The following is a 16,892-nucleotide window of genomic DNA, read 5'->3' on the forward strand; positions in this document are numbered from 1 at the left end:
TTCACAGGGACAGCAAAGAGGTACAGTTTGGGCAATCGCAGTCCTTCCAGGGCTGCACTAGGAATTTACTGGTTTGCAGGTAGCTCCTGATTAGAAAGCTGCCAGCTGTCTTGCTTGCCCATTCTATTCCGGGAACACCACAAAAGCACATCTACTTTCTTTAATTTTTTTTCCTGGGGCATTTTCTTCTTTTATTCCTTGTGTTCCCTCCTCTTTCTCTTTCTCTTGTTTTTACAATCTCCCTGTAATGACTAATTGGCAGTGTTTCCCAACTTTTTAATGTTTCTCTTGCTCTGGTTACAAGTCGTACTAACCCAGTAATATCCACGGGGACCTATAGACAGCCAAGATTTCCAAATGATATATAGCATTCCCCTTTCTTTTAAAGTGTAAAACATTTACAAGGAAACGTACAAACGCATCAGGAACATTTCCCGGGTCGGTCATTACGCTCGCCCCCGCGCCCAGGGAGCGCCGCCCGGCCTGCTCCCGCGCGTCTCCCAGTGCCAGGGGGCGGCGCGAGACCGCAATGCTCTGGCCCGGGTTGACGAGCCTCCGATGCCCGTTTACTGCGCGCGGCAGCCACTCTGGAGCCGCGGCACATCTGGATGGAGTCAGCGCGAGCGCCAGGGGCCAGCGGCCGAGCCAGCGGAGCACGGCGGCGAGCGAGGGAGGGAGGCCGGCGCCCGAACCGCCCCCGCCGCCCGCCGGGCTGGATTTCCTGATGTAAACAGAGCGGCCCTGCAAGAACACAGCAACTCTGCTGAATGTGTCGTTTAGTGTTCTTTATCTGCTGGGGGTCAAAATATCGACTTAGAAAAACAGAAGCGTTGCTTTGAATTTAAACAGCTAAAAGCCATAGACTTTACTGGTCTGTGTGCGGGGAGGAGAAACGCCTGAAAACCTAGCTCCTGCTTTTGTGTTTACTTGTTCCAGTTTATAGTAATTTGGGGGCTAATTTCATTATCTACAGCCAAATTGGAAACAAGATGCTGTTTCTGTTAATGGTGCCAAAGGCATGTGTGAGTTTGTGTGCTGTAGGTTGAAAGTTCCAACCGACCCCCAGAGCCCAGTGCCCCTGGCCCCCTTGGGCCTGCAAAGCGTTGAGACTCTGATTTTCCCAGAGGGATGTCGGCTACGCTGTTTCTCAGAGAAGCATACTGCTTTTTGTCACTGAGTGCCAGCCAAGATGTATTTCCTTCCTGGATTCCCAGAAAGACTCAGCGCTTGGGGGCTAAAAGGACAGGTTTCCTATTCTTCACGGTGGGATGTGCTTCCTTTCCCGTTTTTCAAGGTATGGGAACTATTCTTCTTATACAGTTGTCTGCTCTAGTGTGTCTGGCTGGGGCTATCTTTCCCCACTTAACTGTCCTGGTTCACATCTCTCCTTTTCTCTCAGGGAATGAGATCTTAAGGATTTGAGGTTTTGAACATTCATTGAGGAGAAATCAGCCAACTATAAACTGTGACGAAGTCATTTTGAAATAGTTGGTGGAGAGGGAAAATATAAAATGATGGCAGAGCTTGTGTTGTCATCACCAATAATTAAAATGAAATGTAAATGTGTTTCCAGTTCAGTCACAAGCCATTTGAACTGTCGCATTTACAAAATTTCAACTGGCTGGAGTCATCCTCAGATACTGGCAGAGCCTCCCTAACCCTCAGATAGGGACTAATTTTGTAAAAGTCTTTAACAGGAAATCAGAAGGAGCCACGTGTGCCTATCTGAGGACAGAATTTGGCCAATATGCAGGGTATTAGCAGGCTTGGGAGAAGCTTGGGGCTGTCAGTGTAAGATTTCAGTAGTGTAGCTTCATGTGGAGGTTTGTCAAAATGTTTGAAGCCATCTGACCCAAACAGTGGTTGGATATGAGGAGCACTTATATGTTAAAAGAACTTTGAATATGTCACTGTATGTTGTATAGGTTAATAGGACATTCTTTTTCCTCCCCCGACTGTATTTTGATGAATTTGCCAGAAGCTGGGCCAAGATTTATGGAAAGAACCAAGGTCCAGTTCAGCAAATTGGTAAGTTACCAGCTTTGCAAACCATAGTTAAAATGAAGTTTGTTTAGAACAATCCCCTGTACTTCTAAATGTAAGTATGGGATTAGCCCCCCAGCCCCACCCCATGCTCTCTTTACATGTTGAAATGCTAAGAAATAGCATTCTATGATCTTCAGTGACTTTCTATGATCACTATAATGTCCTAGCTCACAGAGAACTGGTAGGGAAAGCAGGAGTCTTCAGGTCAAAACAATTCTATCTTTTCACATTATTAGATTTTTATATAAGTACCATGGGAACAGGCAACAGTTTCCAAACAGAGAATTCTTAATTTGCTGCATGAGAGACAAGCATGGTTACTCAGTTACTTCACTGCTCTGAACCTCAGTTTAATCATCTCTGATATGGGGATAACCACATCTGTTTCTCCAGGTAACTAGAAGTTAAATTAGATAATTTGTATGCAGGCCTGGATCAGTGCCTATCACATGGGAGTTACCAGATAAATATTTGTAGAGGAAAGCTTTATATTCCACTATTGATTTTGTGCGTTTGTCTTTTTACTTTTCATCTGTTATAGACGCAAGGACTATGAAGACATTTGATCTCTTGTCCTTAAAGAGATTTCTTTAAAAGCTATTCCAAACATATACCTTACATTTTCTAGCATCTCAAACACTTTGTTCCATTGTCAAACCCTGTATTAGACTATGTATCCTGATTTTTAAAGTCTTGACAATATGTTCACTCTAAGCATAACCTCCTCTATGTGAATCAGCAAGAGCAGATGTGGCAGTAGGTTCTCACTGAGGCCAAGGTGCCAGGCTGATCACACTCCCCTGTTTGGCATCTGGGCCAACAGGAACCTCGTGTGCGCAGGGGTAGGGGGTAGGGAACATGTCTCTAGGCCAAACAGGAACCCAGCTCAGAGCAATGACCCAGTCATAGCCACAGTTTTTTTTTTTCTTTAATTGAAATACTTGTAGATTCACATGTAGTTGTAGGAAAAAATGTGAGAAATCCCATGTACTCTTTACCCAGTTTCCTCCAGTAGCATTTTGCAAAACTATGGTGCACTATCTCAGCTAGGATGTTGATATTGACTCCATTCTCCTACCTTATTCAGTTTCACCTGCACTCATCTGTGTGTATGTTTATTTGTTCTATACAGTTTTATTACATGTGTGGTTCCTATGTACACACCACAGTCAAGACATTGAAACAGTTCCATCACCACAAGGATCCCTCCTGTTGCTCATTTATAACCATACCACTTCCCTCGCTTCCCTCATTTATAACTATACTCTCTCTCCCTATCCCTCCTGTCCCAATCCTTGCCAACCGGTAACCTGTCCTCTATTTCTAGAGTTTGGCTGTATCAAAATGTTATATATAATTAGAATTACACAGCATGAACCTTTTGGGATTGCTTTTTTCACTCTGCACAATTCCCTAGAGATTCATCCAGGTTGTTGCTTGTATCAATAGTTTGTTTCTTTTTATTGCTGAATAATATTCCATTGGATGGCTGGACCACAGTTTTTTATCCATTCACCTGCTGAAGGACATCTGGACTGATTCTAGGGTTTGATTCTAGTTTTATTACAAATAAAACTGCTATAATATTTGTGTACAGGTTTTTGTGTGAACATAAGTTTTCATTTCTCTAGGATAAATGTCCAAAAGTACGATTGCTGTGTTATATGATACTTCAAATGTCCAATTTCATAAGAAACTACCAAATTGTCCTTACGAGTGGCTGTACCATTTTATATTTCCACCAGCAATGCTTGAATGACCCAGGTTTTCCACATCCTCACCAACGTTTGTTGTTGTCCCTTTTTTTAATTTTAGCCATTCTGATAAGCACATAGTGATCTCTGTGGTTTAAATTTTTACTTCCCTAATGGCTAATGATGTTGACTATCTTTTCATGTGCTTATTTGCTATGTGTATATCCTCTTCAGTAAATGTCTTTTTGTTTTTTGCTCATTTTCTAATTGAATTACTATTATTGTTTTACTTTTTAGGATTGAGAGTTCTTTATATATTCCAGATACTAGTCCTTATCAGATACATGCTTTGCCAATATTTTCTCCCAGTCTGTAGCTTATTTTTTCATCCTCTTCACATGGACTTTCACAGAGCAAAAGTTTTAATTTTGATGAGGTCCAGTTTATCAATTTTTCTCTTTTATGGATGTGCTATTGATGTCAAGTCTAAGAACTATTTGCCTAACCTTAGATCCTGAAGATTTTTTCCTATGTCTTTTCACTTTTTTTTTTTTTTTTGAGGAAGATTAGCCCTGAGCTAACTACGGCCAATCCTCCTTTTTTTACTGAGGAAGACTAGCCCTGAGCTAACATCCGTCCCATCTTCCTCTACTTTATATGTGGGACGCCTGCCACAGCATGGCTTGACAAGTGATGTGTAGGTCCGCACTCGGGATCTGAACTGGTGAATCCCAGGCTGCTAAAGCAGAACATGAGAACTTAACTGCTGTGCCACCAGGCTGGCCCCCCTATGTCTTTTTCTAAAAGTTTTATACTTGTTCATTTTACATCTAAGTCTATGACCCAGTTTGAATTGATTTTTGCATAAGAAGTTTAGATTGAGGTTCATTCCCCCACAGATGTCTAGTTTCATCAGTACCATTTCTTGAGAAGGCCAGCTTTCCTTTGTTGAATTACTTTTGCACTTTTGTCAAAAATCACTTGAGAATATTTATCCGGTCCTATTTCTGGGTTCTCTGTTCTGCTGCATTGATCTATGTGTTTGTCCCTCTGCTGATACCACAGTGACTTGTTTACAGTAGCTATAAGACTTGATACCAGATAGAGTGCTTCCTTTCCCTTTATACTTCTTTTTTGATATTATTTTACCTTTGTTTGCACCTTTCTATAAAAATTTTAGAATAAACTTGTCTATCTACAAATACGTTAGATTTGGATCGGAATTGAATTAAACCTATGGTTTGAGGAGACTTGACATCTTTGCTATGTTGAATTTTCCAATCCATGAACATGGTATGTCTCTCCATTTATTTATGTCTTCTTTTATTTCTTTCATTAGCATTTTATCATTTTCAGCATACAATTCCTATATTTAGTAAAATGTATATCTAAATATTTTATTTTCTTTGGACTGATTGTAAATGGTAATTTGTTTTTATTTATTAAATGTTCACTGTTAGTATGTAGAAGCATAATTTATTTTTGTTGGCTGATCTTGTATTCTGTGACCTTGCTGAACTCAGATTTTTATCCTAGGAATTTTTTTGTAAATTCTTTGGGATTTCTACGTAGACAATCATGTCCTTTACAAATACAGACAGTTTTATCTCCTCCTTTCTAGTATGTGTCTTTTTTTTTCTTGCTATTGCAGTGGCTAGAACTTATGGTACTATGTTGAATGAGTGTGGTAGAGCCTTGCCTTGGTCTTGATCTTAGGGAGAAAGCATTCAGTCTTTCACCATTAAGTATGATGTTAATTGTAGGTTTTTTTGTAGATGCTAGATGCTCCTTATCAAGTTGAAGTATTCCATCTATTTCCTCTGTTTTTATCATGGGTGGGTATGGTATTTTGTCAAATACTTTCTCTGTATCAATTAATATAATTTTTCTTATTTTACTTGTTGATATGATGGTATATATTGACTGATTTTCAAATATCGAACTAACGTTGAATACTTGGGATAATCCTGCTTGGTCACTTTGTATCATTCTTTTTATACATTATTGGATTTAATTTGCTGACATTTTCTTGAGGATTTTTGCATCTAAGTTCATTAGATATGTTGATCTATAGTTTTCTTTCTTTCTTTTCTTTTTTGTGCTGTCTATCTGGTTTTGGTTTCAGGATAATACAGGCATCATAAAATGAGTTAGGAAGTGTTCCCTCCCTTTTCATTATATGGAAGAGATTGTGTAAGATTGTCTTTTAATTTTTCTTTAACTATTTTGTGAAATTCTCCCATCTGGTGAAACCATTTGTCCTGGAGATTGCTTTTTTTGGCAGCTTTTTAATTGTGAATTCAATGCCTTTAACGGTTATAGGACTATTCAGATTGCCTATTTTGTCTTAGATGAGTTTGGTGGTTTGTGGTTTTCAAGGAATTGGCCCATTTCTTCTATATTGTAGAATTCATAAAGATAAATTTGTTTATAGTATCTCTTATTAGCTTTTTAATGACCACAGGATCTGTAGTAATATCTTTTGTTTTTGATTTGTGTCTTCACTCTATTTTTGTCTTTCTTGCTCTAGAATTGTCAATTTCATTAGTTTTTTCATAGAACAAGTTTGTGTTTTATTGATTTCCTCTATTGTTTCCCTATTTTCAATTTCACTGATTTGTTCTGATATTAATTATTCCTTTCTTTATTCTTCCTTCTTCTACTCTTTCTTCTATCATTTCCTTTCCATTAAAGTAATTTTTTTTTCACCAATCTTTAAGGGTAGGCCTGCTAATAACAAATTATTTAGTTTTTCTTCCTTTGACAAAGTTTTTATTCCCCCTCCATTCCTGAAGGATAGTTTTTGCTGGATATGGAATTCATGGCTGACAGTTCTTTTCTTTCAGTGCTTACAAAATATGATTTGAGGTCTGGCCTGGTGGTGTAGTGGTTAAGTTTGCACCCTCCGCTTTGGTGGCCTGGAGTTCAAGGGTTCAGATCCTGGGTGCAGACCTACGTACTGCTCATCAAGCCATGCTGTGGTGGCATCCCACATACAAAATGGTGGAAGATTCAGCAACAATCTTCCTCAAGCAAAAAGCGGAAGACTGGCAACAGATGTTAGCTCAGGGCCAATCTTCCTCAACAATGACAAACAACAACAACAACAAATTATGTATATATACATACATATATATAATTTGAGGTTTTTTTCAGCTTTTGGGATCTCTAGATTTGTATTTTTTGACAGGTTTGTGAAGTTTTCAGCTATTATTTCTTTAAATACACTTTCAGCCACTCTTCCCTGCCATCTCTTTTCTTTTTGGGACTCCAAAGATGTGAATGTAGGATTTTTTGTTTCACAGGTTATGAGGCTCTGTTCATTTTTTTAAAATCTATTTTCTCTCTGTTGTTCATATTGAATGAATTCTATTGTTTTGTCCTAAAGTTCTCTGATTCTATCCTCTTCATCTCTGCTCTACTATTGAGCCCATCAAGCCAATTTTCATTTCTGTTATTCTGTTTCTCATATTTGTAATTTTCATTTGGTTCTTTATTATAACTTTAATTTCTTTTCTGAGATTTATTTTTTCATTTGTTTCAAGAGAATTTGTAATTGATTATTGAAGCAGTTTTAGCACTACTACTTTAAAATCCATGTCAGATAATTCCAACAACAAATTAATATCATTGTTGGCATCAATTTATTGTCTTTTTTTTCATTCAAATTGTGATTTTCCTAGTTCTTGGTATGACAGACGAATTTCAGTTGTATCCTGGATGTTTTGTCTATTATGTCAGGAGTCGCTGGACCCTATTTAAATTCTTATATCTTAGCAGTCACCCTGTTTAGATTTAGCACAAATGATCCCTGCTGGTGTGACCTAAGGAGCAGAAGGGTCTGCCAGGTGTCTCTCAGTGGGAGAGAAGCATGGTGGAATCCCTGCACCTATGCCCTGGGCTGCCCAGGTGTGTCTGGTCTGGCAGGAGAGTCCCAGGTCCTTTGTGATAGAATGTTCCCAACCAGCCCTTGCTGTCGCAGGTCCCTTCTCTCGTTCCACCCCTGCCCAGGTGTGTCTTGGCAGGAAAGGGGCATCTAAGTCCTGACAGGAAGGAGAGCCCACTGGCCACTGATTTCTGGGGGAGACTCCAAGGGACTGCTGCCAGTGGCTCCCCTGGTGTTGTCATAGGACTACTGTTCCACCTGGAAGGGGAGCCCACCTACCACTCAGTTGGGTGGAAGTTGGGAAGCAACATACCTGGTACCCTTTTTCCATTGGATGGGGACTGAGTCCAGGCCCTGTGCTGCTTCTCTGGCCCTGGGTCCCAGTCTCGCCTTCGTTCCTCTCATCTCTTTCTAGAGTCTTCCTTGGGTTGCCTCATGCACCTTCTCAGGGTTCATGGTTGTGCTTTGTTGGGGGACAGGGAGGATGGTCTAATCTATCTTATTCCTCTCTATGTATTTTTCTGAGCCCCTTATCAGTAAAATAGTTCAGTGATTTACTTGGGTTTCCTCCATGCAGTGTAGCAGTTTGGCTAAGAGCCTAGGACTGGAGCTCCATTGGCCTGTGCACGTAACCTTGACTAATCAGTTCTGGGTTTGGGTGTTGCTTCCAGGGGTAGTGCACCCTACGTGCCCATTCCCTGGGCTGGTCCAGACTTCCAACTGCTGCTACAGTGTCATTATTAACTGTACCCTCCCATTCCCCAGTGGGCTTTGTTGTGGATGGGTGAGTTACATGGTGATCCTATCCATGGGGCTGTTGTGCGCAAAGAGCTAGCCGAGGTAAAGTGCCTGGCACCTTATGAGGCCTCGATAAATGTCATCTATTGTTTTTATTATATGAATTTTTCTTCAAAAGTGTAATATACATATATATAATATGTATCTTATAGTCAACCATTTATTAAATATTAAGAAAGTTTTATTTCTTTAGTTTATTTTAGTAAACATAAATATAAATAAAAGTCCTAATCTTTCCTTCCACACCCCAGAGGACTGTCTAGTATGTCCCTGGTGCTCACTTCTCTGCATGAAGAAATCACTCTGCCAGCCAGCCCCAAGGGTGACCGTTGGGAGTCTGACACTACCTGGTGAGATGGCCAGACAGGGAGTGAACAGATATACAGACACAGGAGGGCTGGGTGATTTTTAACTGACAATCGTGTAACATGATATGCAGGTTCTGATTTGATATTTCCTTCCATTCACTTCATACCGCATTCATTGTTCCCAGATTCTTCTTTTCCTCAAAGGCTCCTGGGGTGAGGAGAGAGCAGTAAAAATTAAGTACTTATTTAGTAAGTATTTAGTAAGAACTAAATGAGGTCACAGATTTAAAGCTCTTGATATGTGGTGCTTAGTAAATTATGTAATATAAGTATTGTTACTATTATTATTGGTGACTCAGCTCCTTTTCACGAGGTTTGCAGCCGGCCAGCCCACAAGCCCATCCTGTCCTCTCAGTCTTTGTGGTCCATTCTTAGTCATCTGTGGAGATCTAGCACAAATAGCTGCTCTCTCATAAGGACTTGCCTGTCTCTCCTTCGTGGGCTTCATGCTCCCTCATGGGCAGGCACTTGTGCTGCAGGCACTTGGTGGCTCTGAGCAGGAGATAAGGAAGGGCCATTAGCATCTTAGAGGTGTGTTTGTGACCATTTACTGAAGGAAGAAGCTACATTCCCCTATTTGTGACCAAAGCCTTGTAAAAACTCTTGAAGTCTGAGACATAAGGGCAATATATTTAACTTCTCTGAGCCTCACTTATCATCAAAATGAGGATAATACATAGCTCATAGATGTTATACTCTTCTGAAAAAGCCTGATCCTGAGTATATGAACAATAAGAGCTGATGAAAAAATGACTTGGGCACTCCCAGCTTCCACGTGTGTTTCTCCACACATCTCAGGGTAGAGTTTACTCAGGTGTATCTTCCCAGTGGGTCTAATAAGCATGGAGAAAGCCCTTCTTGGCCAAGAACGTGTACATCCTCTCGTCATTGGGGCCTGGCTCAGATATGTATTGAAAACTCAAGAGAAGACAATAATGTAGCTCTCACTGAAGGCTTTTCCTCAGCTTTTCCTTGGGGTGTACTGGAACCACCCAGGACTGTGACCACTCTCTTTTTATTTAATCCTCTGATGGCTCCAGTGAGGTCAAATTCAAGGAGGAACTTCTTTTCCCACTCATGCTGTAGTCTAATATACTGCCTGATGGGGCTGGCCCCATGGCCGAGTGGTTGAGTTCATGCTCTCCGCTGCAGGTGGCCCAGTGTTTCGTTGGTTCGAATCCTGGGTGCGGATATGGTACCGCTCATCGAGTCACGCTGAGGCGGCGTCCCATATGCCACAGCTAGAAGGACCCACAACTAAGAATATACAACTATGTACTGGGGGGCTTTGGGGAGAAAAAGGAAAAAAAATATATACTGCCTGGAAATGCAAGTCACAGTGTGAGAAATGTGCAGGTTAAACAGGTCAATTCGACCCTATGGCTCTCTAGGGGCAAGAGGGAGACTTTCTTCTCATGACTATGCCTGCATTTGCAAAGCTGGCATAGAGCAACTGCCCAGGAGCAGGCGCTGTGAACTGCGACACCGATTCCTAAATCGTGACACTTCAGCAAATCTGCATTCTGTCCAAGGCAAAGGAAGATGTAGAGGAAAAAGAGGGAGCCCTGGACTTAAAATATGGTGATAAATGATGATGCTGGGGGCCTTCCTCACTTGAGTTGTCCCTTGGGTTAAGTGTTGCTCCACGTGTGTGGCTGACCTTTCTCTTCATAGTTTCCTGGTGTTTGGGAGCAGATGTGATAAAGTGAAGCAGTGCCAGGCTTGGGTTTAAGCCGAGGCACCATCACTTTCTAACTGCATGATGTTGGACAACTTTTTTAACGTCTTGGGTGCTCAACAGCCTCAGTTGCCGGAATGATAGATAATAATACTTATGACACTCAATTGTGGTGAGGAATAAATGAGAAAATTTGTGAAATTGCCTGGCACTGAGCTAATCTCAATAAAAGTTCATTAATTTTTTTTCACTTTATCAATCCCAGTGTTGACATGAATTTTTCTAGAAGTTTATTTTTGAATTCCTATTAAATAGTAGTATGTTTATTATCTTTATTATTTATGTTATTATTTATAATTTACTTATATTGTGTATGATAGTTGCTTACTTGAGAACCTTTACCTTATACCCTGCCTAGACACTGAGTACTGAAACTATACCCTACTGTCTACATTAATGTGATTTTGTCTGTTCTTCTGCTTTTATTAGCATAATTTTATTTTTCCATGAATCTCTTACCAAGGCAAATGATTTGATTGTTTGTTACAGGAACTTCCTGAAAGACCCATCATCTTTTCCATGGAAAATATCAACAGTTTATGCCCTAAGATTCAAAGGAATCCCTCATTTCAAAGTCCTCACCTTGCTGTTTCCTCCTGTCCTGGATTGTTGTGTCATGCTCTTTACCTGATCCTACACGAGCCCTGCTTTAAGTCAAACTCCCAATTCTCAGTCAATTCTGACCTTCCCTTCCTTCTTCGGAGGCACTGTTATAGCTTTGTGGTGTGGTAAAAATTACTTACCTCAGTAGGCAATAAATTCAGCTTTGTCTTATAAACAGATCATGTTGGTGATGTTTGAGGATCCCAATGTTTTGATGTTTTGGTGGTCCCACTGAGGTCCAGCTGAGACTGGGAACTTCTGGCCATAATATTCGACTGGGAAACAACCCACTCCTCTGAGGCCTATGAAGTCCCCCTCTAGGCTTGGGGGCTTCCTGACCACAATGCTGGGGTAAGTGGGTCTCATATTGGTTAAACAACTGTCTCTTTCAATGAACTCCCAGATGCTGAGTTTATTTTGTTTCTTAGGAGTAAGGAATGCTCTTTAGATATCCTTTGGCTGGCTGACCAGATCTGAGAAATGCTTATCCCTTGGTGGAAATCTACCTCACACTGCCCTTTGCCTCTGTCAGCCCATGTCATTGTACTGTCCCTCATTAAGAGGAGCCTCGAAATGAGCCTATTCCTCAAGCAAGCTCTGGAGACCAAGAAGTTCTGAAGGTCTCTTCTAAGACTGGCATCATTTGGACAAAGCTTGCCCTAGGTCACTCATCAAAACCATTAGAGAACTTTCCTCAGTCTTGTCTCCTTTTGTCTGAGAGAGTCTAGTTCTGAGAGATTTCACTTGTGTAAACAATTCCGTCCTTTTGGGGCCACAAGGCTTGCCAGGTTTGTAGCTGGATGGCCCATCTGCTAGTTGGGCAGGCTGAGACATGAGGTACATAAGCAACAGTTTTGGATGGAATGTTCCCAGACTCTCATGAATTTGACTCAGTCTAAAGTTAAGTCTGTGCCTCCTCTTCCCATCTGGACTCCTGCTTCATGAATCACGTGTTTATATTATAATCCAAATTTGTGTGCTTATCTTACTCAATGGCGTGTATTAACCAAGGATATTTGTGGAGTTTTTGATCTGACCAAGATTGTTTATTTGAGAGGCATCATAGGAGAAAAATGGAGCAAAATTTCAAACTTCCAGTAGTCCTAATTTTTTTAAATTGGTATGAGAAAGCATCAAAAAATGTCTTTTCATTTCAAAAATCTCTTCCTTAAAAGATCCCTTGGCTAAGGCAGAAGAAAAATTTGGAAAACTTACAACTGTCTTTTCTAGAATCCCCCTAGATCCCAAGTTGAGCCTCATAGCCTTTATCCTACTGTTCCTCTCCCCACCTTAGACCCCACTTCCCTCTGCCCCATCTCTTCCTCTGACCCATTCCCTTCCTCCCTGACCAGCCAGGATCCCCTAAGATTCAGTTTCCTCTTAAAGCTGAACTTCCCTCAAAACAGGGAGCCCTTCTGTTGATCTCAATCTCAAGCCTTGGTTTTTCTCTGAGCTGAGAGCCATTTCCAAGACTTTCCGAAAATCCATCAGGATAGGGAGACATTTGCAGAGGGATTTAGAATAATTTTAGGAATGTATAATCCAGAACTCCCTGGTGTATGCCAATTAATTATTATTAGTGGGAACCTAAGAAATAGAATGGGACAGTTTAAGGATAATTTAAAAGACCTCAATTTCATAGGAAACCAGAGGGGCTTAGAAAAGCTGTCAATGCTGGAAGATGTCTTTTGGAGACTATCCCCAAAGTCTTCCCTATGAAAATAGATTGGACTCTAATCCAATCCTGCAAGCAAAGAAAGGACAGAGGTCAGAGAACTCTGCAATGGACTCTTTGATACCAGGAGACGCATCCAGGAGGATTTCTTGAAGCAGATGGGATCCCAGCTTTCTCCTCACTTTTTATAAATGGTGTTAAGCCAGAAATTAGGGATTAATATGTAAGCACAAACTAGAATGGGAAATAACCCCATGGCCAGAACTTCAACTCCTTACTAAGCATTTTGAAAGCGCCTTAGAATGAAAGCAAAGCAGAATCCTGAAAAAATTTATGGCTTTACAGATAAAGACAACTGGATGCTTCTACTTCTGTCATTCAGCCTCAGAGTTGGGAGTCTCTTGGCAAGCCCATAGATGCTGTAACAAAAAGGGCATTGAAATAAGAATTGCTCTATCCTGCTAAGAACACAGAGAACATACGTAAAATGATGATTGATCAATCAGAGGGAATTTGCGAGGAGAAGTTATCTAAGATTAAGGGAGCTCTTCTGGCATATAGAGATAAATAAGTACAAATAATGGATCCCAAAATTATGAAATGTGTTAAGATCTAAACCAAGCTTGCTCAATGTTTTTAGTTATTTCCATTTATTATTATTATTATTTTGCAGGGAAAGATTCCCCCTGAGCTAACATCTGTTGCCAATCTTCCTCTTTTTTTTTTCTTATTCCCCAAAGCCCCAGTGGATGGTTGTATATTGATTGTAGTTGTAAGTCCTTCTAGTTCTTTGTGAGCCCCCACCACAGCATAGCAGCTGACAGACAGGTGGGGTGCTTCTGCAGCTAGAAACGAACCTGGACCACCGAAGTGATGAGAGTGCCAAACTTAAACCAGTAGGCTATTGGGGCTGGCTCCAAGCTTGCTCAGTTTTGATTGGTTTGTTTCTTGGATTTACTGTTTATTGTTCACCTAAAATATGAAGAGCTATTTTTTTCTGTGTAATCTGCCAAGATATCGTTTTACCAGAATATTTTTTGTGTTTTATGTTGGGTTTAATTACGTCATTAATTATTTAAGATAACAAAGCTTCCTTACTTTTGAAAGAGCTAGGGCTCTTGCCAGTCGTGTCATCTTCTATGCTTGGTTTTAAGTGTTTTATTGTCACTTTCAAAAGAGTAGCCAAACACTCTCAGACACTTACAATCTTATCTTAACTGTTCAGATCTCATGACAACTTTTTATCCTTCCTAATATTGATTTCTAAATGTAAAATGAAATAAAATAGCTTTCAGGATATCTTTTGTACCTAAAACTATGTTTGGGATTTTTCAGACCCTTGGAAAATCAAAAAGACTTGCTCTTTCACCTTAAAAAGAGAGATGCCTAAAATAATCAGGATTATTTGGTGTATTACTATTGATGACGTTCATGGAAAGAGTTGTCAAATCAGAAGAGATACTGAGTCTTCTTTATGCTAAATATTTATAGGGAAAATTTGTAAATATTTCATAAATTTTATGCTGTATGAAATGGCACTAGATGTTGGTCAGTGCCTTGTTCTTCATTATTTACATTTATATTTATTATGTATTTTTTTTCTTCAGTGTCCTGATGTAAGGCAACAACAATATCGTTATAAACCATAATTTATTGCTTGTTATTTAACATGTTTACTTGGTCATAATCTTACTTTAATTTGAATCTAGCATCTTCTAGGCTTGTGTTTTAATTTTGGATGCATATCAGACTTACCTAGGGAATTCTATTAAAATACAGATGTTTAGGACATATTCGAGACTCATAGAATCTGTTTACTCAATATTCTTGATATATTTTGGGTATATTTTTATTAAATGCTTGGTATATTGTTGGTAGGATATATATGATCTGTCCCTGAATAATTATATATCTCAGTATCTTTTCCTCTATCAACATTACATAAATCCATTTTTATAAATCAGATTAATGTACATCAGCTTTGAAAACACTCAATTATTATTCTTATAGACATTTTGTCTAAGAAGTTAGCTTGCCTTTCTTATGTTTGTTTTGCATACCATGGAAGCGGCCAATTTCTTTGTCATTTGCATTATTGTAAGGAACTCTCATCAGACCTTTCACTTTGGAAATGGCCAAGTAATAAGTTGACTATGACCATAAAGTCTCTGTTGTCTACAAATACTATTTCTTTGATTTTGATGCTTCCCTGAAGCCTCAGCTACAGCCAGAGACTTTGTCTTCAATGAAGGATTAGCTCACAACCCCAACTGAAAGAACTCTATTAGGTATTATTAACTAGCACAACCATGAAACGCTTAAGGAGTTGACTATTGGATTCATATCCTTCAACTCAAGAGATACAAACATCCTCAAACCACAGGAGGACTGCCCCCACTGGAGACCTCAATCTGAGGGTTTTAGGAGACTTCCCCCACTGGAGACCTCAATCTGAGGGTTTTAGGAGCCCTCTCGAAGCATGTGGTCTTTGGACACAAACAGCTTCCACCCTAGATTCAAGGAACCACACCACAGTTGTCACTTTCATCCACATTCCTTCTCTAATCTAGCTATTTTCTTTCCTTTAATGGCTTTAGGTGACTTTATTTACTTGTAAGTCCCCTATTTTTAACATTGCTTTTTCCATCTTTAGCCCCTTCTTGATATGAGTCCAATACCCATTCATCACTGACAACAAATCGCCTAAAGAGTGAAACCAACTCACCTGTTGAGTTTGTGTACATTTCTCTCTGGGAGCATTGACTTCCTTTGGTTCCAGTTCCTTGTAACAAATCACTAAGTTTCCTGGGTAACTGGACTCAACCATTGGTGAAGTTTTAGATTGCAAACACCACAATGGCCCAGGCAGCCAGAACTCTAAAACTCCCATCACATCGTACCTTCCTCCATCTGACAATGCTTCAAGCCTTTTGTGGGAGCCAATCTTCTAACCAAAACAGAACCTGGAAGGTGTTAAAAAACAAAATTCAACCAAGTAAATTTGAAGCTCTAATTGGCTTTATTAGACAATTCATGAATTAGACAGTGTCCCATCTAGCAAGTAGAAGGGTACTCCAAGATGTAAGGTTTTTGTAGGAAGAAGGGTGGAGCAAGGGAGCTATTAGTAAAAGAAAAGAAAGGGTTATTTTGGGCCAGGACATCTTCTTCTTGGGCGAAAGGTAACTGGCATGGGTTTTATCATGCAGATTCCCTCTTTATCCTCTGGAGGATGGAGAGGGCCTGCAGGACAGATTACCTTATTGGTGCTTGACTAGAAAATTCCTGACTGGTTGATGAAGGTGACATCTCTGGGAGAGGCTGAAACTGCAATGAGATCAGGCATTAAATCTAGGTTTCGTATCATGAGCTTTAGCACAAGGGACACCATTTGGAGCCTGAAGTTTTCTTTTTAACTAAGGGGAATAGGGAAGAGGTGGTATCTATTTGGAGGCTGTCTTACTTTCACTGATCTGAAAAGTATGAAACATTACTGCTCTTTTGCTTTAGACCTATCTAATCATCTTGATATATAAAATTCATCCCCTGGAATCCAAATGTCACGGCATTATTCGAGAATACTATAGGAGTATCTAGCCCAAAACAGGTCACTGAGTGGCCCCCCTTGACTAGTGTTGGATCTGTCACACAAAAGCCTACTGGTCCCGATACCAGCTCAACACAATGTTGACATAAGGGAAGCTGTATTGTAGAAAAGAAACCATATTATAACTTTAAATGACCTCTGGCTAACTAGGCTAGACGTGCTCTGTAGATTTTGTGGCCCCTCCCAGCTGTATAAGTTGATAACTTTGTTCTTTTGAGTTCCTCAGGAATGTGATGATCCCTGGGCAGAGAGCCTATGCTGATAGGCATCATCAATGACAAGTGAAAGATCAGAGTATAAGGCAGTTGCTCCATTCTCTGATGCATATCCAATAAAACAAAGGACTATCAGGAACTAGGACCAGATGTCTGTCCCACCCAGAGACCAGCCACCTCCTCTACCGGGAGACCTGGTCTATATATAACAGGCCTGCAGTCTTTGTTCTGGGAGATGGTTCTTTTGGACATGAGTTGGCCATCT

At 40.2% G+C, this 16,892-nt stretch overlaps 1 long non-coding RNA gene across 4 annotated transcripts in view; it reads left to right on the forward strand.

The window, feature by feature from the left end:
* The first annotated feature begins 530 nt into the window (after positions 1 to 530).
* LOC124227714 (uncharacterized) overlaps positions 531 to 16,892 on the forward strand; it is a 42,326-nt gene continuing 25,964 nt past the window's right edge. For 3 of the 4 annotated variants that reach the window (XR_006885522.1, XR_006885523.1, XR_006885525.1), the window contains exons 1-2: positions 531 to 1,294; positions 1,979 to 2,028. This is a non-coding gene — a long non-coding RNA (uncharacterized LOC124227714). The remainder of the gene's footprint in view (positions 1,295 to 1,978; positions 2,029 to 16,892) is intronic. The other variant, XR_006885524.1, reaches the window with a different exon arrangement.

This window comes from Equus quagga, chromosome 16, assembly GCF_021613505.1.
Source record: "Equus quagga isolate Etosha38 chromosome 16, UCLA_HA_Equagga_1.0, whole genome shotgun sequence".
Classification (NCBI taxonomy): Eukaryota; Metazoa; Chordata; class Mammalia; order Perissodactyla; family Equidae; genus Equus; species Equus quagga.